Below are 24845 nucleotides of genomic sequence, written 5' to 3' on the forward strand. Positions count from 1 at the left end.
TATAATAGTAAAAGAAAGTACATAACAATGGCGACGAGGAGAAACGGAACCCAAGAAAAGAGGGAACAAACAAGTGTGTAACTGGAAAAAAAAGGAGTGGACAGACGCATAAATTACAACAAAAGTGACACAGATAACGATAGCAGAGTTCGACAAGAAAATACAGAGAGATACAATAAAGAAAACGGTAAGGCGCACAACGTGATATAGATGTGAAAGAACTTTAAAAAAAAAAGCATTGATAAACATTAAGATGTGAAGAAGGCATTATTTTAATAGTAACGGTGCTTACTGCAAGCGTGAAGCGCAGCGTGAGGAGTGGAACAGTGACTGGTGTAAGGAAGTACAAACAAAGATTAGAAAAAAGGACCCAAAGGCGTAAAAAAAAACTGCCGCCATTTTGGGAAACGAAATAACAAGTTGCCATGACAACGCTCCGTGCAAGCTCTGCAGCATAGTGCAACGAAACGAAAGGGAGACAAAGACAAGTGAAAGTAAAAGGGAACACGAAGCAAAGCAGCAAATAGCAACTAGCAATTAAATGAAATTGGAACTATGAAAATAATGATACCACGAACAAATTGTGAAAGGCATCAAAAGAGGAAATGAGTCTGGAATTATTTAACAAGATGGATGTAAAGCAGCAATAGAAAAATACTGTTATTACATGCACTGTCAATATAGACATTGTGAATGCAAAATAACAAATAAATAAAATAAACACAACAAGGGTGAAATAAAGCAAAACGTATAAAAAACAAAGTGAGAAAAGAATACAGATAGTGATCGCACAAATAAATATCAAACATCATCACAATTAGCTAACATGTCTTCTGAAAATGCAAGTGGGGACATAAGTTCACCTCAGGTCATCTTGGAAACAGCCATGTCTGCCGATCCAACTAATTATTTACGCAGACCAAATCCATTCAATTTGGAACCAGAGGAAGATCAATGACGGAGATGGCAAGAATTTTTATAAACTTAGTGGGGAAAGAATTGAAAACCATTATCAAAACAATCCCTGCAGAGGAAAAATGAACATATCAACTTCTGGTGGCAACAATAAATAGCCAGATTATAGTTCTGCCAAATTGGGACTATGAGAGATATATCTTTAACCAGTGCACACAAAGCCCACATGAAACCATAGCGCAATTTGCGCTGCGCCTCCAGCGAAAAGCAACATATTGTGACTTTACACATTTCAATAATGATGAGGCAATCAGATTAAGAATTATTGAAGGTTGTGTATCATCTCAGTTTAGAAAGCACTTACTAAAAAATCCCTTCCATTAAAAGAGGTACTGGAATTGGCAAGAGTTTACGAGAGAGTCGACACGCAAGCAGCGCATATGGAAAACCCAAAAAGATTAGACAACATTGCTGCCATGAATCAAGGTCCATATGCACAGTGGCAAAGAAGATATCTGTCCGGTCCTGACTTCTGGGTCTGCAGGAGATGCTGAGCCCCACAGATCCCTCAAGAACGTTTGATCAACAACTGCCTATAACCCAGTTGAAGAACTAACACTCCCAAGGGAAAAGGGGAGTTGGATAAAATAACAAATGACAGACGCCTACTTCTGGTGGACTGCAATCTGTAGGAGAAAACATTAAGATTGATTATAATTTATACATTCCAATAACTCTGCTTGCTTAGTTACTAACAATAATTCTAGACCCCATACCTGTCTAACTTCCTTTTATTTACCTGGAGGTTAAGTTCAGAATCCTTGTTAATCAGAGATAAGTACTTTGCCAGAACCAATTGAAGATAGTCTTTAGTCTCTCTGAATGAAAGGATATCTCTGTAACCTAGAATCTCCTCTTGCAAATAGCTTTCACAAAATCAGATTCAACTTGCATGAATCTCCTGAACATCTGTGAAGATCTGCTCTCCAACATTGACTCTAACATTCCCTCTGTCCTCATCCTCCTTGATCTCTCTTCTGCCTTCGACACGGTCAACCATACCATCCTGCTCAACCGTCTCCGTGAAAACCTGGGTATCATTGATCAGGCTCTGGCCTGGCAGACCTCTTTCCTCTCAGATCGACCCTCCCAGGTCCAACTTGGGTCCTTCCTTTCATCTATCTTCCTTTCTACCTGTGGTGTTCCCCAGGTGTCTAACCTCTCGCCCTGGCTTTTCAACCAATACCTGGCAACTCTCTGCCACTGCATTGCCACTTTCTGCTAAAATTTCCAGTGCTACGCTGACGACACTCGACTCATTTTCAGGCTGCCCTTGTCACCTTCTCTCCATCTCTCATCTCTGATTGCCTAACTGCCATTCAAGATTGGTGTTCCGCCAATGATCTTTGTCGGAATGCCAGCAAGACGGAGATCCTCCTCATCAGCACACATTCACCATCCTTTCCCCTCACTCTCTGGCCGGCCTCCCTTGGCCCTCCTCCTACCCCCACCTGCGAGGCTAAGAACCTCAGGGTTATCTTTGACTCCACCCTTTCCTTCTCCGCTCACATCTCTGAGGTCTCTAAAAAGTCATATTTCCGACTGCACCTCCTCAGAGGTACCTCTGCCTTTCCTCTCCTACCCCCAGAAGCTCATGGTATCCCAAGCTCTGGTTCTCTCTAGCTTGGACTATTGTAACAGCCGCTTTCTAAATCTACCTGCCTCTACTCTCCGCCCTCTGCAACTAATCCAGAACAGGACTGCAAGACTTGTCCTTGGCCTCAAGCCCTGGGATCGTATCTCTCCAGCTCGGAAATCTCTCCACTGGCTCCTAGTAGATGCAAGGATTAAATTCAAAACCCTCTGCATTGTCCACAAGGCTTTCCGGGGCCTGGGTCCAAAATACCTTCAGCTATCCCTCCGCAAATACCTCCCCTCTCGAGCTCTTCGCTCCTCTACCTCCAACTCCCTCAGGGTCAGTAGTTTTTCAAAGAAACAAGCTGGGGGTAGATCTCTGTCTTCGGCTGGGGCGTCCCTCTGGAACAGCCTCCCTGCTACTCTAAAACCTGAGCAGAACCATCTCCGGTTCCGGAATCACCTCAAGACCTTCCTCTTTTCTTCTGCCTTCGCTCCCCCTCTCCCCTGCTGATCTGTTCTCTCTTGGCACTGTGCACCTGGCCACCCTCAGTCCTTCGGGCCCAGGTACCTGCTCACCCTGCCACCCTCCCGCACTGCCTCCGGGCCACCCCTTGCACTGGGGTCTGTATCTGTACCCATACAGCCCCCCCTTATTCTTCCTGCACTTATCAGACCTACCCTGTCTGCTGCATTAAACCTAGCAAATGCACTTTTGAATTTTCATTACTTGCTTTTAAAACAAAAGACTTGACAAAGCAGAGGATGCACTTTCTTAATGATTACTTTACGCGCGATCTCTTCGATCTGAGAACTCTGCCGAATCTACTTTGAAGCAGCGGGGTATTGAAGGAATTCTTCTCCACTACTACATCTTGACACATGCGCAGACAAATTAGTTAAAATATTATTCTCCTGCACATGCGCAGTAAATGTTAAGAAACAGTTCTCCTTCGTGCATGTGTGGATTATGCACAATATCGTTCAGGAATTACTCCCTCGCACATGCGCAATAAACATTTAAGAAACAGGTCTCCTTAGCGCATGTGTAGATTATTAACAATGTAGTTCAGGAATAACTCTCTCGCACATGTGCGATAAGCATTTAAAAAACAGGTCTCCTTAGCACATGCATAGGTTATTAACAATGTAGTTCAAGAATAGCTCCCTTGCACATGCGCGATAATCATGAGACAAACAGTTCTCCTTAGCACCTGCGTACAATGCAGTTCTTGAATGGATCCCTTGCACATGCGTGATGCGTTTAATGGAACAACTCTCCTTCACACATGCGCAGACTACACAGTAATGAACCTACAACGTTCTTAGCACTGCGCAGTAACCACTTGCCAAAAGATAAAGATATTCATTGAGGTAAAGGAATTGTAACGTTTCATATTAAGCATATGATTTAACTCCAGTGAAAATACCAGCAATTACCCAATATGAAATGTCTATTAGCAGAACATTTTCTCCAGTTTTAATAGTCTTCAGAGCAATTGCTGTTAATCAAATATTGCTGACTGTAGGATTAAAACTGTGTTATCCTTAGACTCTCAAAGAACCTAAACAACTAACTAACTAAACACCTAAAGTTAAAATAATCTTTAAATTTAAATAAATCTTCCTTTGCTCAAATAATGTGCAGCGCTCCCACCAAATGATCAGCTGAGCTTGTCCCACGCAGGTCTGGACTGCTGCAATTGATCATTTAAAGTTGTCTCCACCTGAACTTATCACAAATGCCTTGAATCAGGAACTTAACTTAGACAGGACCTTCCCTCATGAAGGTGAACAATGAAAGGCAGTTTAGAATTGTGAGAAGGTCTGAAGTTCATGAACCCTCCATTCAGGAATCAGCACTATTTCCACCATGTTGGTTTGGGGAGCTACCACTCTGATGAATGGAAATTAAGAACAACAACCAAAGACACATTAAAACAACATATCATAATTTGCAAAAGGGGAAGTGATCATGGGAGGGGACTTTAATTTGGCATGGAATCCACATTTGGATAGGAGCACGGGGAATACTCAGGGACAAAGGGCGCCATCGAAGAACCTGAGGCAAAGAATGGACCACATGGCCCTGAATGACGTTTGGAGGGAATTGAAGGGCGAACAGAGGGGGTACACATATTTCTCACATGTCCATAATACTATGTCCAGGATAGACTATTTATGGGTATCAGTGGGACTACTGGGAAAAATACAAGGGGTGGAAAAGGGCACGATCGCCCTATCGGATCATGCCCCACTGTGGCTAGATGTGGCATTCCCAGGGAGAAAGAACGGGCTCTGGAGGTGGAAGCTCCCGCAGGAGTTGATCCAGGACCCAGCAACAGGGGAGACAATAAGGGAAATGATAGAGGAATACTTTACACAGAACGACACCGGGGAGGTGGCAGTGAGTACAGTCTGGGATACATTTAAAGCAGTGCTGCGGGGGAAGATGATAGCGTTGAAAATCACAAGAGATAAACAAAAGTTTCAATGGGAAAAGGAATTGGAAAGAACAATAGAAGATATACAAGAAAAAGTACTGACACACCCCACCAGGCTTTTAAAAAAATCACTAAGACATACACAAGGGCAATTAGAGATGTTACGTACAAAGGGTGCAGAACGTAATTTACTATATCTGAAACAGAGATATTACATTAAGGCGAACAAGGCAGATAGATTACTGGCGAGACAGCTAAGGGCCAAAAAGAAAGAAACGACGATCAAGGCCATGTGCGATGCGAAGGGGGATGTCCAAACTCGCACACACGAAATGGGGGAAGCACTGAGGCAATACTATCAAGATCTCTACTCCACCGAAAGCCCTAACATAAACGCCCAAGAAGCATATCTAATGACCCTACAGATACCAAAAATAGCAGAAGAGGATAAACAAACATTAGAAGCCCCCATTAGGGAAGAAGAAGTTAGCAAAGCAATAAAAGGACTCCCAAGTAACAAAGCCCCGGGCCCTGATGGTTTTACAGCCCCATTTTATAAAAAATACTCAGATATATTGACCCCGATATTAACCAGACTCTTGAACTCATTTAAGGATAGCGGTAATGTGACCCCCACAATGAATGAAGCAAAAGTTCTGGTGTTCCACAAACCAGGTAAAGACCCAACTAACCCAGCATCATATAGGCCAATATCCCTGATTAATCTAGACGCAAAAATGTATACGAAAATCCTGGCGACTAGGCTATCCCCACTACTTCCAAACCTAATTAGTAAGGATCAGTCGGGATTTATCCCAGGTAGGCAAACCCACGATAACACTAGGAGGCTTGCACATCTAGTAGAGAAAATTGGCATCTCCCACACACCAGCGATACTATTGTCGGTAGACGCAGAGAAGGCGTTCGATCGGGTGGAGTGGTCCTTGTTATTTAAAGTACTGCAGCACATGGGATTTGGAGAACAATATATCGCGCGCATTAAAGCAAACTACAACTCACCATCCAGCAGAATAGTCATTAATGGTGAGGTTACGGATAAGATTATAATCTCAAGAGGAACGAAACAGGGATGCCCCCTTTCACCACTGCTGTACGCCCTATTCCTGGAAACTCTTCTTATAAAAATACGAGAATCAATAAATATTAAAGGGATCAACATGGCTGGACGGGAACATAAAGTTATAGCATATGCGGACGACATGCTAATTACCTTAGAAAACCCCGAATCCACCCTTCCAGCCGCGGTGCGAGAGCTAGAAACCTATGGGACCATATCCGGTCTAAAGATTAATAGAAAAAAATCAGAGATCCTAATATTGGCAGGGGACAGAGCAAATATAGAAAGGGAAGCAAAGAAACTAGACCTTACGATTGTAGAGGGAGGCATAAGATATCTGGGAATAGTGATCCCTCAGAAAATAGAACAATTTTATGGGGAAAACTATCCGTCGCTACTCACAAACATCCGTAAGGAATTGAGCAGATGGAATCCCTTGCAGATATCATGGTGGGGTAGAATACAATCAGTAAAGATGACTATTCTCCCAAGGGTGTTATACTACTTCCAGGCTCTCCCGGTGAGTGTCCCCGACTCGTTCTTCAAAACCCTAGCAAAAATAGTATCATCTTTTGTGTGGAAAGGGAAATCGCCTAGGATAGCGAGAATGGTCCTCACCGCTCCAACCAGGGAAGGGGGGATGGCGCTCCCCCATTTCAAAAAATACTTTCAGGCGGCACAGCTTAGAGTCCTAAGGGAATGGGTTGGGGAGAACCCACAACAAATTTGGGCCAAACAGGATAGAGCAGTGGCAAGGACCCCGTTGGTAGAACTTCTCTGGAAGCAAAAACAGCATAGGCATAAGAATGTAGGGATCAGTGAAATTATGAGGACCACATTGAAAGTATGGGATACCCAGACACGAAAAGGAATAATGACCACCGCACTGGGACCCTTTACCCCCATATGCAGAAATCCACAGTTCCCCCCGGGAATGGAACAAGGGGCATACGATAGCTGGGAGGAGGGGGGCATAACCAAAATAGGCGAGATGTTCATTGGTAAAGAAATTAGATCACTGGAATCCTGCAGTATAGACGAAAAAAACCCCAAAAGTAATAGATATAGATATGAACAGCTAAAACACTGGCTGAACTCCCCGGAAATCACCGAAGCAGCAACCAGAGATCTCACAGGGTTCGAGACATATATCATCTCCAATACGGGGGAGAAAAAGTGGGTATCCATACTATATAAATTCATAAACACACAAGGAGAAGACATTAAATGGTCATATAGAATAAAATGGGGTAGAACGCTGGAGGTAGAACCAACGGATAAGCAATGGGAAGACCTATGGAAGCAAATCCCCAGAATGACCCGCTCGGCACAAACAAGGGAAATGTGGGTAAAAATTATGACTCAATGGCACTTTACCCCAGAGAGGCTCCACTCAATGTATCCAAACTCATCTAACCAATGCTGGAGGGGGTGTGAAGAAGTGGGCACTTGGAGACACATTTGGTGGGACTGCAAAGGTGTAAAACCCTTCTGGGAAGAGGTGAAAAACGAAATGGGTAAAATATTCCCGGATGTGGGTTTGCTGGGGGAGGGAGTGTGGCTCTGTGGAATCAGAGACGATACAGCAATGCAATACAGCAAATCACAATGGAGAAGCTGTATGGGCCTACTTATAGCGGCATGGACCACTATAGCGCAGAACTGGAAGAATAAAAATACTCCACTGACCTGCACTTGGCTTCGGAAAGTGTGGGCCCACTTAACTATGGAAAAAATTACACATAAGATCCAAGGAACTGGAGACACATTCGGAAAGGAATGGGAAGGGATATTGCAATACCTGCAGTCAGACTTTATGGGTCAATGGTGCCCTCATAATGTTAAGGTTTCAGACATCTTCAATGCATAAGTGGAACAATGGTCTTTAAGATTTCACCCGACCAGAGGGGAGGGAGGGGGTGGGAGGAGGGAAAGTTTTAATGTTAAATGTAATTATACCTGCCTTGTTTCAGTAAAACCAATAAACACAGTTTTAAAAAAAAAAAAAACATATCATTAAAATCTAAAAATTAATCACATTCACAACTCTCCAAAACTCAGTACCATGACCTCCAGACCTGACAGTACCCCCTCCTTCAGCCCTGACCTCAGGGCCACTTTTATTCGTATTTCTTCTGTAAAACGTAGACACCAACCTTTTTGCATTGATTATCTGGCTCCCTCTCCCAACTTCTTTCCTCAGGACCAAATCCCTTCCAATTAATAAGATATTGAATACCCCCCTGACCTTCCTAGAATCAAGAATTCCTTTAACCTTTCATGGGTATAAAATGACTCTCTTTAGAAAAACAATCAACCACAGCCAAATTCGTGGAAAATCCTCTATCATTCGGTAGATCTACAATAAAATCTAGAGAGATTGTATGCCAAGGCCGAGGAGGAATAGGCAAGGGTTCAAGCAGTCCAGCAGGCCTCCCAGTCTCATATTTAGATTTGGCACAGACTTCACAAGTCTTTACATAGTTCAAGACATCTTTTCAAACACTTTCCCACCAGAAATGTCGTAGGACTAAATCCAAGGTTTTATAGAAACATGCATGTCCAGCCAGGACTGAATCATGACAATCTTGTAAAATTCTTTCCCTAAGACTCTCACTCGGAAGATACAGCTTATTCTCAAAATAAGGCAAACCATTCTTAATAGTTCTTTTGACGTCCAAATGTGCCCACTCCTTCATCTTCTGGGAATTCAGAGTCACCTTAATTAACTTTTGTAAGTCTTCTTTTTCAACAGAATTTGCTGAAACAAAATGTTCTTTAGGAATTACTGGTTCAGGACGTAACTCCAACTCTTTTTCACAACCAGAAAATTTCCTGGATAAAGCATCCGCTTTACCATTTAATTTCCCAGGCCTGTACGTAACTACAAAATCAAAATCCGCAAAAATAATGACCATTGTAGCTGTCTGGGAGTAAGAGTCTTAGCTGACTTGAGAAAGAGTAGATTTCGATGATCAGTAAGTACTGTAACAGGATTCCTGACACCCATCAAAAAATGATGCCACTCTTGAAATGCAGTCTTGATCGCAAGTAATTCTTTGTCCATAATTGTATAATTACTTTCTGCAGCAGACTTTTCTTAGGGGGGGAAGTATGCTATTGAATGATGCTAACCAGTTTCCTTATGTCTCTGAGATAAAATAGCTCCAACTGCAAAAATAGAGGCGTCGGCTTCAACAAAGAATGGTTGTGCTGGATCTGGATTCAAAAGAATTGGACAAGAAATAGACCTGTTCTTTAAAGTGTTAAAAGCCTCTTCTATTTCCTGATTCCAAAGAAAAGGTACACCTTTCTTCAGAAGTCTAGTAATGGGAGGAATAATTGATGAAAAATCTTTAATAAACCTCCTGTAAAAGTTAGCAAAACCTAAAAAACTTTGCACTTCTTTAATCTTAGTGGGAGACGGAGAATCTTTTACCGCTCTGACCTTCTTTTGATCTATTTCCAAACCTTGAGGAGAAATCACGAATCCCAGGAATTCCACCACCTCAGTATGAAATTGACTTTTATCTAAACTAGCAAAAAGATGATGGTCTTGCAGCTTCTTCAAGACTTGTTTTACATGCTGATGATGTTGTTCCAAATAATGTGAAAAAATCAAAATGTCGTCAATATAAACTACAACAAAAAGGTCTAGAAATTCTTTCAATACATCATTGATAAAAAAAATTGAAAAGCCACCGGGGCATTGCATAATCCAAATGGTATTACTAGATATTCAAATAAACTGGGTTTTGAAGGCAGTTTTCCACTCCTCCCCCTCCCTAACCCTAACCAAATGGTAAGCCCCTCTCAGATCCAATTTAGTAAAAATAGTTGCTCCTTGAACCTGATTCAGCATCTCTGGGATTAATGGCAAAGGGTAACGATTTTTAACAGTGACTTTATTCAAAGACCTGTAATCAATACATGCTCTAAGTTTCCCCTCCTTCTTGGATACAAAAAACAATGGGGCAGCTGCCGGAGACTGGGGGTGCCTAATAAACCCTTTCTTGAGATTTTCCTCAATGTATTCCTTCAAGTAGTCATTTTCCTTCTCTGTCAATACATACTCTACTACTAGGTAAGATTGCTCCAACCTCCAATTCAATTTTGCAATCATACGATCGATGTGGAGGTAACTCTCCTGCCTCAATCTCATCAAAAACACTATTAAATTCTCTGTAACACTCAGGCAGACACCCAATCACAGCTCCAATAGAATGTTCTTTAAATGCACTTTGAGCTAACGCCACGACCCTTCCACCTTCTATACTCTCATCCCTGATCTCATACTTGCAATTGAAACAATGTTCTTTACAAATTTCTGATTGGAAATCTAAAATTCTTCTTCCCCAGTCAATTGTGGGATTGTGACTAGTTAACCATGTCATTCCCAAAATGATTTGTAATTGAGGAGCATCAATGAGTTCAAAAACAATATACTCAGAATGATCTTTAACCAATGTCATGAATAAAGGAACAGTTTCATGTGTGATGGGCCCTGATGTTAACTGAGAACCATCTACTGCTCTTACTTGCTCTACTGCCAGTTTTTCAACTAATGGAATACCCATAGACCGAGCCAACCCACAATCCAAGAAATTACCAGTTGCTCCTGAGTCTATCATGGCAGGTCCAGACCCCTTTAAAACCTCATCCAAAAGTAAGGGTATGTTGATTGTAATGTGAGGTACAGCAGCTTGAAGAGTATTCGCTACCTGTTGAGACCGAAAAACACTAGATTGTCCTCTCTTGGGAGTGTATGGACAATTCTCTAGGAAATGACCACTAGGACCACAATATAAACACAAGTGATTAGCTCTCCTCCTATCCTTCTCCTCTTTGGATAATGGTCCTCGTCTTTTGCCTTCCTGCTCAAAGGATTTACTTCTCTCCTCCATTCTTGGGTTCTCAAAACGCTGAATAACCTTGACCTCTACAACCCCCTTCCTACATTAATTTCTTCTCTCTCCCAACCGAAAATCTATCTGCACTACTAAATCTATAAGAGCATCACAGGAAGTAGGACGATCCACAATAGTTGATAAAGCATCCTTAAATTCGTCTCTTAAACCTTTATTAAACAAGGATGACCTCTTATCTTCTGGCCACCCTGTCTCCAAAACTAAGGCTCTAAAAGCTGTGACATAACTCGCTAAGTCCTTATTACCTTGTTTTAGATCTAACAATCCACCATCTGTCTCTTGTGACATCATCCTTCTTGCAAACATCTTCCGAAACTCCTCTTTAAATAATACAACATTTTTTAGAATAGGAATCTTTTGAGCCACTAGAAGAACCGGCCATGCTGATGCATCTCCAGTTAAATAAGATAACATAAATGCAACTTTAGCCATATTAGTTCTAAAACTCTCCGGACGACACAAGAAATGCAACTCACACTGAGTAACAAAAGACGAAAATCTCTTTACATCCCCACTAAAACGTTCAGAGGAAGCTAATGGAACTGATGCCTAACTACAAATCTGCCTTGCTACTCTCTCTTCATCTCTTCCATCTGCCCTTTCCAGAACTGGGGGGGGGGGTTGTTCACTACGTCCAGTGGCTCCTAACTGCAAACCAAGAGACTCTACTCTAATTGAAGGATCTAATCCTTCACCTGAATCCCCTGCTCTCTGTGTCCGAGACTCCCCTATGGATTATTGAATCCGAGTCATCTTTACTCCCAACTCCTCCACCTTCGTATGTAGTTTTGAATTTTCTAAATGGGCTATTCTTAATTCCTCTCTGTTACTGAATTACTTCCCCTAACTATTCCATGAGGAAATCTGTAAGACTCAACAACCCAGGCAGATTATTTTTTGGCCTTTCATCTGTCCGGTCCTGACTTCTGGGTCTGCAGGAGATGCTGAGCCCCAGAGATCCCTCAAGAACGTTTGATCAACAACTGCCTATAACCCAGTTGAAGAACTAACACTCCCAAGGGAAAAGGGGAGTTGGTCAAAATAACAAACGACAGACGCCTACTTCTGGTGGACTGCAATCTGTAGGAGAAAACATTAAGATCGATTAGAATGTAAACATTCCAATAACTCTACTTCCTTAGTTACTGACAATAATTCTAGACCCCATACTTGTCTAACCTCCTTTAATAACCTGGAGGTTGTTAAGTTCAGAATCCTTGTTAATCAGAGATAAGTACTTTGTCAGAAACAATTGAAGATAATCTTTAGTCTGAATGAAAGGATATCTCTGGAACCTAGAATCTCCTCTTGCAAATAGCTTTCACAAAATCAGATTCAACTTGCATGAATACAGAAATGAATTGCAATTACTTCTTTGTTTCACAACACAAATGATGTTTTGTTTGCCTTGAGGATATGAAAATATTCTTAGATAAAAAGTCACTTATATGTCTGAATGCAGTATCACTAAACCAACAGAGCGTTCATGCTAGGAGACACTTTGCTTTTCCTCATTTGTTCCTGTTGTGCGCATCCGCACAGTTTCAAAACATGAAGAGTTCAATTGCACTTTTGAATTTTCATTACTTGCCTTTAAAACAAAAGACTTGACAAACCAGAGGGTGCACTTTCTTAATGATTACTTTACGCGCAGTCTCTTCAATTTGAGAACTCTGCAGAATCTACTTTGAAGTGGCGCGCTATTGAAGGAACTCTTCTCCACTACTACATCTTGACACATGCCCAGACAAATTAGTTCAAATATTATTCTCCTGCACATGTGCGGTAAACGTTAAGAAACAGTTCTCCTTCGTGCACGCGTGGATTATGTACAATATAGTTCAGGAATTACTCCCTCGCAAATGCGCAATAAAGATTTAAGAAACAGGTCTCCTTGGCGCATGCGTAGATTATCAACAATGTAGTTCAGGAATAACTCTCTCGCACATGCGCGATAAACATTGAAAAAACAGGTCTCCTTAGCACATGCGTAGGTTATTAACAATGTAGTTCAAGAATAGCTCCCTTGCACATGCGCGATAATCATGAGACAAACAGTTCTCCTTAGCACCTGCGTACAATGCAGTTCAAGAATGGATCCCTTGCACATGCGCAATACGTGTTAAAGGAACAACTCTCCTTCACACATGCGTGGACTACGCAGTAATGAACCTACAACGTTCTTAACACTTTTATCGCTGCGCAGTAACCGCTTGCCAAAAGATAAAGATATTCATTGAGGTAAAGGAATCGTACCATTTCATATTAAGCATATGATTTAACTCCAGTGAAAATACCAGCAATTACCCAATATGAAATGTCTATTAGCAGAAAGTTTTCTCCAGTTCTAATAGTCTTTAGAGCAATTGCTGTAGATCAAATATTGCTGACTGAAGAATTAAAACTGTGTTATCCTTAGACTCTCAAAGGATTTAATTACCTAACTAACTAAACACCTAAAGTTAAAATAATCTTTAAATTGAAATAAATCTTCCTTTGCTCAAAAAATGCACAGCGCTCACACCAAATGATCAGCTGAGCTTGTCCCACGCAGGTCTGGACTGCTGCCATTGATCATTTAAATGTGTCTCCACCTGAACTTATCACAAAGGCCTTGAATCAGGAACTTAACTTAGACAGGACCTTCCCTCATGAAGGTGAACAATGAAAGGCAGTTTAGAATTGTGAGAAGGTCTGAAGTTCATGAACCCTCCAATCAGGAATCAGCACTATTTCCACCATGTTGGTTTGGGGAGCTACCACTCTGATGAATGGAAGTTAAGAAAAACAACCAAAGACACATTAAAACAACATATCAGTAAAATCTAAAAATGTATCACATTCACAACTCTCCAAAACTCAGTACCATGACCTCCAGACCTGACAATATCCCAATATGTCGGCTGGGTTAATACTGTGTCAAGAAGTATGGAAAACAATCGTAGAAACCCAATGGAAAGACAGTGCTGCAGGTGTGGGTTTGAGGTCCCACATAAAGGTCAGTGTCCTGCCTTAGGCCAAATGTGCCTGCATTGTGGGCAAGAAAACCATTTTCAGATAATGTGTAGAGAAAGAATACCATTGATGCCTCTATATAAATCAAATATACAAACATTCCCAAGTTGAAGATATGACAGTCAGAGGAACTTCACTGGAAGAGCATACCCTGAGAAGGAAGTGGCAAGGTCAAGCGGGAATCCAAGAGTGATCTCAGGTCAGCAGATTCAACAACCAGGATTGGTTAGGGCTTTGGATAACATGCAAGTGGATGAAGTAAGACAAGTGGAGCAGGAATAAACTCAAACCTCACAGTTATACCAAGATCAAAGTCAGGAAGGCATGTCGTATGGAGATTCATATGAGAACCCACCATTAGAAGAAGATGCCATGAATATGTGTATGAATAAAGAACACCAGGAATATGACAGGTACAGCAAAGAGTAGGTAAGACTAATATATAACATGTCAGAATGAAACGTGGCCATAAAGGTCACAGTGAGCATAGGCAGACCCAGACAAGGTCAATGTCATTCTTTGATTGGAGCCACCGAAGGACGTGACTGAATTAAGATCATTTCTAGGTACTGTGTCCGATATGTGCCCGATTTTGCAACACTAACCAATCCTCTCAGACAATTGTTGAAGAAGGACGTGGTATTTACACGGGATGAAAAATGTAATGAGAGCTTTGAGTCAATTAAAAGAAACTTGTAAGTGGTCGGCAATTAGCATACTTTAATCCAGATTGGGAAAATGAGATCATAGTGGATACTAGTCCTGTGGGTCTGGGAGCCACCCTAGCACAAGTGGTGCCAAAGAAGGAATGTGCACGGCACATTGTGCCATATGCCAGTCGTGCTATGAATAAGATTGAGCAAGCTTATTCGCAAGCAGAAAGGGAAAGCTTAGCAGCCGTGTGGGTTTGCAAGAAGTTTCATCACTTTGTAGTTGAAAGACCGTTCACGCTTGTTACAGACCATCAAGCTCTAATCTCACTATTTGGGAATCCAAGAATCAAGATGCCCCGCGTATTGAGAGATGGGGAATACGATTGCAGGAGTATGACTATATTTTTGTACATAAACCAGGAAAAGAGGCAAATCTGGTGGACTATTTATCTCGACATCCGAGAGGAGAACCTGATGTAAAAATGCAAACGGAGGCAGAAGATTGTGTCATATTTATCATTTAATGCTTTGCCGCGAGCGGTGTCCAAGGAAATGTTCATGGAAAAAAGTAAAAATGATCCTACAATTCAAGCAGCAGTTCGCCTCACTAGAGATGGCAAGTGGAGGTGGCTAGGTAGAGAACAAAGTACAGAAGGAAGGGTGGATGTGGATATGAACGATCTTCAAAGGTTGGCGAGAATAAGTAAGGAAATGACGGAAACGTATGAGGGGATTCTTTTGAGAGGAAATAGGCTTGTAGCACCCAGAAGATTGAGGAAAGTTCTGGTGATGTTGGCACATGAAGGTCATCCTGGAGTAGTAAATACAAAGAAGATATTAAGAAATCAAGTCTGGTTTCCGCGCACGGATGTGATTATTGAAGATATTCTAAAAAATTGTTTTGCGTGCCAAGTGACTGATTCAAAGAGTAATGTAACTCCTCTTCAGATTGTGCCGTTATCTGAGGGTCCCTGGAACAGAGTGGCTCTTGACGTTTATGGGCTCCTTGAAGAGGGAGCATATCTATTGGTGGCCTTGGATGAATACTTTTGGTTCCCATTAGTGAAACATGTGAGGGCAACTACATTTCATCATGTAGCTATGGTCTTGGATGAAATGTTCAGCGAGTGGGGTGTTCCCAAAATAATACAAACTGACAATGGGCCACCAATTCAAGGACATCAGTTTGGAAAATGTGCGGCACATTTGGGTTTCAAACATCAAACGATCACTCCGCTGTGGCCACAAGCAATTGGCATGGTTGAGAGGTTTATGCTCAACTTGAAAAAGGCTCGGCAGAAGGCAATTGTGGACAATATGTCATTGCCACAAGCTGTTTCACAGATGCTACAGAGTTACGGAACACCCCGCATGAAGTAACTGGATACTCACCATCAGAGTTAATGATGCGGTATAAGCCTAGAACTAGACTTCCGCAACTAGAGGACTATACCTTAGAGGAGGATGATGAGGTTAGGGAACGTGACAGAGTGAAAAGGAGAAGAATCAAAGAATGGACTGATCGGAAAAGGAAGGCCAGAGGTAACCAACTTGGAACGGGGGATTCTGTATTAGTGCAACAAAGGAAGCGCACAAAATTGGATTCAAGATATAAACCCATGATTTTAAGAGTAAACAAAGTGAAAGGACCAATGGTCACAACGGTTGGAGAAGATAACTATGAGATCACGAGAAATGCTTCGTTCTTTAGGAGAATGTTTCAAGAGGATCCTAATAATGACTCTGTTAGTGATGAAAGACTTGGTATTGAACCAATGGATACTTCTGTCCTGGATGATGTCTATATGGATTCAGAGGATGTTCCAGTTGCTGGTGGACAGTCTGCACTTGTGTGTGGGGATACTGTTTCTGTTAGTTTAAATTCTGGGAATTCTGGTGATGTTTCTATCAGTTCCAGTTCTGGTGAGCTAATTGGTTATAAGAACCCTAATTCAAGAGACATGATCCTGAGAAGCCGTCCTTATAGGGTGGTTTGTAAACCATCGATTAATTGAACAAATGTAGTTGTGAATTCATCAATCTGTAAGTACAAATTTAAATGATATTTAGAAACCTATAAGTGCTAAAGTTGTTGAAATGTAAGTATGCAGTTAAATGAGAAGCAAGGGGGGGTTGTTATGTACTGTTAGATATTTGTTTATGTATTACTATATGATAGCCCATGCAATGGTCTTATAGAGAATGTTACATTGGAATGTGGAGTTGTTTAAGGAATCTAGAATGTGAGGAGATGGGAGTTCAGTTAGAGATTAATATTAAAAGGATAAGGTCTTAAATGAGCGGCTCAGGAGTATTCATATAATAGTAAAAGAAAGTACATAACAAGTACTACCAGGGCTACCTCTGGCTTTTGGGCATCTTGGTACACTCACAGTAGTCTTGAAGCCTTTGATCCCTGGACTGTTGCTTGCTTCCTAACATATGTGTATGTTCTGCCCCACTACATCTGTGGCTTCCTGTTTTTTTCACAAGAAGAATTGGGCTTGTATTTTAGCTGTGCCTGAAATCCTTACCCCTTGTGGCAGATCCTCCTCTATCTAATCCTTAACTCTGGAGTCTCAAACTCTAGCACCTACTCCGCCTTGTGTGTACACTGTACCCCAATGAGAATGTCGGACCACAGACATGACAATGCGATTTCCCCAAAACTCACATGCTCAATTACAACAGTATGGCTTATATCTGTGGGCATTTCATTGCAAATGCAACACTTGCTTCACATTACGCATAGAAATATAAAATCCAGGTCACAACTACTATGGGCGCTACTGGACTGTAAATCGCTCATGGTTGCAGGGGACGATGAACATAAGAGGACTATAGTGTAGCTCTACGCAAACTTCAAAAAATCAGCATAGCCTGTCAAACTCCTTTTATGCATCATAGTTTCAAAGTCAAGTGGACTTGACAGAGGGCATATCTCAAAGGTTCACCTTTGAGACATTGTTTATGGACTATGTTTAATTCAGGGGCAATGTAAAGGGCATAAATAGCAAAAATGAATCAGGACTCGTTTGAGGCAAATTACTTTGCTATTTCAAACAACCCATTCAGACCTCTCTCTGGCATCACTCAGTCTCTTGTAAAAGTTCCTTTTTGACTACAATATCCTCTGAGGTGAGTGGCCACTCCGTTAGGTGAACAAATGGGTAACGTCGTAGATATACTTACAGCAAGCAGCCTTGCAGTTAGGTAGTTCTGATGATCAGGTTCCATAGTTCCCCCAGATGTGAGGTTGGCTAGGAGGACTCAATGGTTGTTTACGGGGCTCTTGATAACTTCCATGACCAAGAGTCCTGATCCTAAAGGTTCCCAACCCACTCTTACTCTCCTCCTCGCTGGTTTGATGCTAACTCATGCCTATGGTCCACCCTCAACTATGGCACTCATGCTATCTTAAAATCTAGCCTCCTCAAAGGCTAAGTTGTGTCTCACCTCTACTGACACTCCCCTACATTATCAAAGGTGTCCTAACTTCCCCCCTCTCTTAGTTTATCTTTTGCTTCCCCTTCTCCACCTCTCTTCCTTCCTCCTGCTTCTCTCCACTTCTCCAACCTGGTGCTATTTTACCTCCTATGATGTCACTCTTCTCATCCCCTCCAGTCTTCCTTGCTTCCACTTGCACCTTCCATTCTCCTCTAACTTCCTCCTCACGTCCATATTTTCACTCCTTTCCTTCTGCACCTTACACTCCTACAACCTCTCCTACTTCACCGCAACCACCTGTACCTTTAAACCCTCCTCTTCTTTCCAGCTATCCCATACCTCCAGATGATTCTCCTTCACATCCTACCCCCCCTCAACCTCTGGTCTCTCCTCTGCTCTCCTACTCACTGCTCTGCTACCACAAACTACCACAAGAGCATGTGGCAGCTCTGGATATAAGTAGGGTTTTGACCTTCACCCTTGCGGTGGGCCAAGCTAGAATTAAGTATCTGTATCTGTAGTTCACTATTACTGAGAGCACAAGACTGGTTGAAAGCTAGCCATGCGTATCTCTGTAGTATCAGCTGTGGGAATGAGTGGTATTCGTGATGGGCAACCCGAGCCTGCAAGAGAAAGGTCTGCCCCTTTGCTTTTTCTCATTGCAAGGCCTGTGTAGTGAAGGATACTCTGAGCAAGAGGTTGTCTGTGCTTTGTTTATTTAGTACTTGTTTTGCACAAAAGGCCATCGGATATGAGTTGCTGCATCTTTGATGTATCTTAAATTGTTTTCCAGATCATATTTGTGCAAATATATTTCTTTCTAAAATTAAATAAAGAATTCAGTGTGTGGTATTATAGATGATATTTTTAATAAAGAATTCAGTCGTGATTTGAGACTCCTAAATTGTTATCCTCCTTTAATTTCAGTGAAAGCTAGAGCATTTTTTAGGAAGGTAGTGTTTGACGTGTCCATATCTTTATGTGAAAGATGCTGAGTTCTATTTGTTTTTTATAAATCTCAGCCCTGATACCATCAGTTTCAGTTTTTTGTACCAAGGTGGCTAAAAACATGTGTGGAACCTGACAGTGTCTGCAAGTTTCTATTTACCCCGGCACCTTTTTTCCGAGACCGCAGCCACCCCAGTTCCCCTTTCCATGCCCTCAACGGCTCCCATGTCATCCGCAAACCCGTACCTCTCCCTCCCTGTCCCACAAATGTATCTACTGCCATGTGGATTTCGGCTTCGGCTGCTGCAATCTTTCCAATGTCCCTGTTGTGCCACTTGATCTCTTTTCTATTTCTATTTGTTTTTCTTTATTTTGGTGGGAGTTTGGGCTTGTGCAGTATGCACAGAGCTCCTTTTCTGAACAAAATAATTTTATACTATTCACACCATAAAGGAGAGAGAGAGCCGTGGTGGGCAAATAGCAATTCCCCCCTTGTCTCGGGCCCTACCTAGGCTCAAGCTGGTGGCTCGTTACCTGCCGCGCAAACCCGTAGACGAGGTGGTGATAGCTATAATCTCACTTTCTGCATACCTCTTCTACTAACCTTGGTAGACTAAGCCCAGTCACATATTCCTTCATATCGCTCATCAAGGGATCACTTTTCACATGGTATAGCTTCTGTAAATATTCCTCAAAATGTTTTAGCTGGCACCGCTATTTTTTCTTTGCTATGTGGAATTTAAAATACTCTCAATATTTTGCATGTTCTTTGATGACCGTAAATTCCGAGCCAAATATGATCCAATTTTCACACCATCCACGAGTGTCCTCACTAACCTGGTTTCCTGGATTCATCTACCTTCTCCCCCCAGGATTCATGTGCACTCCTCTCCTTTCTTACATGAGAATCTCTTGATCTTAAGACTTTCTTTCCAACATCCCCTGCAACTTCCTCTAATTCTGTAATAGAGGCCAGTTTCCTTATCTTTTTCTTGAAATTTGAACATTTACAGCTAAAACACAACACCTGTAAAGATACACACTCATTTTAAAATGGTCGTGCATTACATGGCAGCGTAAAAAGCATGCTGGTATGCCTCCATTTAACGCTCCGGGCCATTTTTAAGAAATATTGAGTCGGAGGAAGGGCACAGAGCATAGAAAAGATCTACATGTGTATTCCTGCTCCATCTTTTCAGTGCATCTCATTTCAGGCCTGCAGCTGGGCCTTCTGAAAGTACCTTTAACATGCCCTGCTCACTGGCAGCGGGACCTTCCGAAAGAATTTATGACATGCCTTGCTCAGTGGCAGCAGGGCCTTCTTAAACAACTTTTAACCTATCCTGCTCAAAGGCAGTGGAGCCTTCTGAAAGAACGTATGACATGCTCTGCTCACTGACAGTGGGGCCTTCTGAAAGAACGTATATCATGCTCTGCTCACTGGCAGCAGGGCCTTCTGAAAGACCTTATAACATGCCCTTCTCACTGGCAGTGGGGCCTTCTGAAAAAACGTATATCATACCCTGCTCACTGGCAGCAGAGCCTTCTGAAAGACCTTATAACATGCCCTTCTCACTGGCAGTGGGCCTTCTTAAAGAACGTATAACATTCCCTGCTCATTGGCAGCAGGCCTTCTGAAAAAACGTATAACAATCCCTGCTCACTGGCAGCGGGCCCTTCCGAAAGAATGTATAACATGCCCTACTCATTGGCAGCGGGACCATCTGAAAGAACTTACAACATGCCCTGCGCACTGGCAGCGGGGCCTCCTGAAATAACCTACAACATGCCCTGCTCACTGGCAGTAGGGCCTTCTGAAAGAATTTATAAGATACCTTGCCCACTGGCAGCGGCGTCATCTTGAGGAGCTTATAGTATGCCCTGCTCAGTGGCAGTGGAACCTTCTGCATGAATTTATAACATGCTGTGCTCACTGGGAGCGGGCCTTCTGAAAGACCTTATATCATGCCCTGATCACTGACAGCCGGGTCTTTTGAAAGAACTTATAACATGCCCTGCTCACTGGCAGTGGGGCCTTCTTAAAGAATTTATAGCATGCCCTGCTCACTGGCAGTGGGGCCGTCTGAAAGAACTTATAATATGACCTGATCGCTGGCAGCAGCATCTTCTGGATGAATTTATAACATACCCTGCTCACTGGCAGCGGGCCTTCTGAAATAACCTACAACATGCCCTGCTCACTGGCAGTAGGGCCTTCTGAAAGAATTTATAAGATACCTTGCCCACTGGCAGCGGCGTCATCTTGAGGAGCTTATAGTATGCCCTGCTCAGTGGCAGTGGAACCTTCTGCATGAATTTATAACATGCTGTGCTCACTGGGAGCGGGCCTTCTGAAAGACCTTATATCATGCCCTGATCACTGACAGCCGGGTCTTTTGAAAGAACTTATAACATGCCCTGCTCACTGGCAGTGGGGCCTTCTTAAAGAATTTATAGCATGCCCTGCTCACTGGCAGTGGGGCCGTCTGAAAGAACTTATAATATGACCTGATCGCTGGCAGCAGCATCTTCTGGATGAATTTATAACATACCCTGCTCACTGGCAGCGGGCCTTCTGAAATAACATATAACATGTCCTGCTCATAACGTATAACATGCCCTGCTCACTGGCAGTAGGGCCTTCTGGATGAATTTATAAGATGCCTTGCCCACTGGCAGCAGCATCTTCTGTAGAAGCTTATAACATGCACTGCTCACTGGCAGAGTGGCCTTCTAAAAGAACTTCTATCATGCCCTGCTTACCAGCAGAGGGACCTTCTGGAGGAACTTATAACATTTGGTGTTCACTAGCAGCGGCATCCACTGAATGAACTTATAACATGCCTGCTCACTGGCAGCGGGGCATTCTGAAAGAACTTATAACATGCCCTGCTCACTCGCAGCGGCATCTTCTGGATGAACTTATAACATGCCCTACTCAGTGGTAGTGGGACCTTCTGGATGAACTTACAACATACCCTGCTCACTGGCAGTGGGACCTTCTTGATGAATTTATAACATGCCCTGCTCAGTGGCAGTGGGACCTTCTGGATGAATTTATAACATGCCATGCTCACTGGCAGCGGGGCCTTCTTAAACAATTTATAGCATGCCCTGCAAACTGTCAGCGGGACCTAGTGGATGAACTTATAACATGCCCTGTTCACTGGCAGCGGCATCCTCTGAATGATCTTATAACAGGCCTGCGCACTGGCAGCGGGGCATTCTGAAAGAACTTTTAACATGCCCTGCTCACTGGCAGCAGCATCTTCTGAATGAACTTACAACATGTCCTACCCAGTGGCAGTGGGGCCTTCTGAAAGAACTTATAACATGCCCTGCTCACTGGCAGTGGGGCCTTCTTAAAGAATTTACAGCATGCCCTCTTCACTGGCAACAGGGCCTTCTGAAAGACCTTACAATGTGCCCTCCTCAGTGGCAGTGGGGCCTTGTGGATGAACTTATACCATGCCCTGCTCACTGGCAGTAGGGCCTTCTGTATGAACTTATAACATGCCCTACTCAGTGGCAGTGGGACCTTCTGGATGAACTTATAACATGCCCTGCTCAGTGGCAGTGGGACCTTCTGGATGAATTTATAATATGCCGTGCTCACTTGCAGCGGGGCCTACTGAAAGACCTTATATCATGCCCTGCTCACTGACAGCCGGGTCTTTTGAAAGACCTTTTAACATGCCCTGCTCACTGGCAGCGGCATCTTCTGGATGAACTTACAACATGCCCTACCCAGTGGAAGTGGGGCCTTCTGAAAGAACTTATAACATGCCCTGCTCACTGGCAGTGGGGCCTTCTTAAAGAATTTATAGCATGCCCTCTTCACTGGCAACAGGGCCTTCTGAAAGACCTTACAACGTGCCCTGCTCAGTGGCAGTGGGACCTTCTGGATGAACTTATAACATGCCCTGCTCACTGGCAGCGGCATCTTCGGGATGAACTTACAACATGCCCTACTCAGTGGCAGTGGGACCTTCTGGATGAACTTGTAACATGCCCTACTGAGTGGCAGTGGGTTCTTCTGGATGAATTTATAACATGCTGCGTTCACTGGCAGCGGGGCCTTCTGGAAGACCTTATAACGTGCCCTGCTCACTGACAGCCAGGTCTTTTGAAAGACCTTATAACATGCCCTGCTCACTGGCAGTGGGGCCTTCTTCAAGAATTTATAGCATGCCCTGCAAACTGCCAGTGAGCCGTCTGAAAGAACTTATAATATGACCTGATCGCTGGCAGCAGCATCTTCTGGATGAACTTACAACATACCCTGCTCGCTGGCAGTAGGGCCTTCTGGATGAACTTACAGCATGCCCTGCTCATTGCCAGTAGAACCTTCTGGATGGACATTTAACATGCCCTGCTCACTGGCAGTGTGGCCTTCTGAAAGAACTTCTAACAATACCTGCTTACCGGCAGCGGGACATTCTGGATGAACTTATAACATGTCCTGTTCACTGGCAGCGGCATCCTCTGAAAGAATTTATAACATTCCCTGCTCACTGGCAGCGGCATCTTCTGGATGAACTTACAACATGCCCTACCCAGTGGCCGCGGGGCCTTCGGAAAGAACTTATAACATGCCCTGCTCACTGGCACTGGGGCCTTCTGAAAGAACTTATAATATGGCCTGATCGCTGGCCGTGGGTTCTTCTGAAAGACCTTATCAGATGCCCTGCTCACTGGCAGTGTGGCCTTCTGAAAGAACTTATAGCATGCCCTGCTCACTGGCAGCGGGGCCTTCTTAAAGAGCGTATTACATGCCCTGCTCACTGGCAGCAGCATCTTCTGGATGAACTTATAACATCCCCTGCTCAGTGGCAGCAGGACCTTCAGGATGGGTTTATAACATGCCCTGCTCACTGGCAGCATGACCTTCTAGATGGGCTTATAACATGTCTTGTTCACTGGCAGTGGGGCCTTCTGAAAGTATTTACAACATGCCATGCTCACCTGCAGCGGAACCTTCTGGGTGAATTTATAACATGCCCTGCTGAACTGCAGCAGGACTTTCTGAAACATAACATGCCCTGCTCACTGGCATGTGCCCTGAGAGGAGGTGTTACCCTTCCTCTCAGGGAGTCAGAGGAAGACATCATCCTGTCTATTGACTCACTGGGAGCAGTAGACAGATCCAGGCTAGCCATGAATATGCATCACCTTGACATCATGGACCCTGGTTCACATGGATGATACTTGTATGATACCAAATGATTGAGGCTTTGATAATTGTCACTATACCATAACCAGGTATGGCTTATTTTAGAGACTGCCCTGCCACAGACTCACAAGGTAAACCTTATTAAAATGTAGGTCAGAGGTGCAGAGGTTAAAATGCTACCTCTGGCTGCAGTAACCTTGGGTTGCAGCAGCTGTCAGGAATGGACATGTGAGCTTTGAACATGCCCCGTGCTACTGACAAAAACAGGTGCTGCAGTTGGCTTGAGACTGGTGCAGCAAGGGGGCAAGTACATTGAAAATGCACCAAGACAAATCTCTTTGTCTATATACTCTATAACTTGAACTTCTTTTTTTAGAAAAACACCTAATTTTATTCTTCCCATATGACCTAGATCATGTATTAAATATTTAGGAAGCAAGAGAGTAACCTGGGGGCACATGGCAAATAGCAGATAGTCACATCAGCTCCTGAGCCCAGGATTGCAAAGGGTTACTGAGCCCCCTTTTTGCCCCCCCAAACCCCATGGCAGTAAAGGAGATTGCCCCCAGCGGATGCGTGCTGGGGGCACCCACGCTCCAGGTTTAGTGC

At 43.2% G+C, this 24845-nt stretch overlaps 1 protein-coding gene across 2 annotated transcripts in view; it reads left to right on the forward strand.

Moving 5' to 3' along the window:
* PTPN18 (protein tyrosine phosphatase non-receptor type 18) overlaps window positions 1-24845 on the forward strand; it is a 674845-nt gene that overhangs the window by 469344 nt on the left and 180656 nt on the right. The gene's annotated exons all lie outside the window — the stretch shown is intronic.

Source organism: Ambystoma mexicanum, chromosome 2q (assembly GCF_040938575.1).
Source record: "Ambystoma mexicanum isolate Mex_15411 chromosome 2q, UKY_AmexF1_1, whole genome shotgun sequence".
NCBI lineage: Eukaryota > Metazoa > Chordata > Amphibia > Caudata > Ambystomatidae > Ambystoma > Ambystoma mexicanum.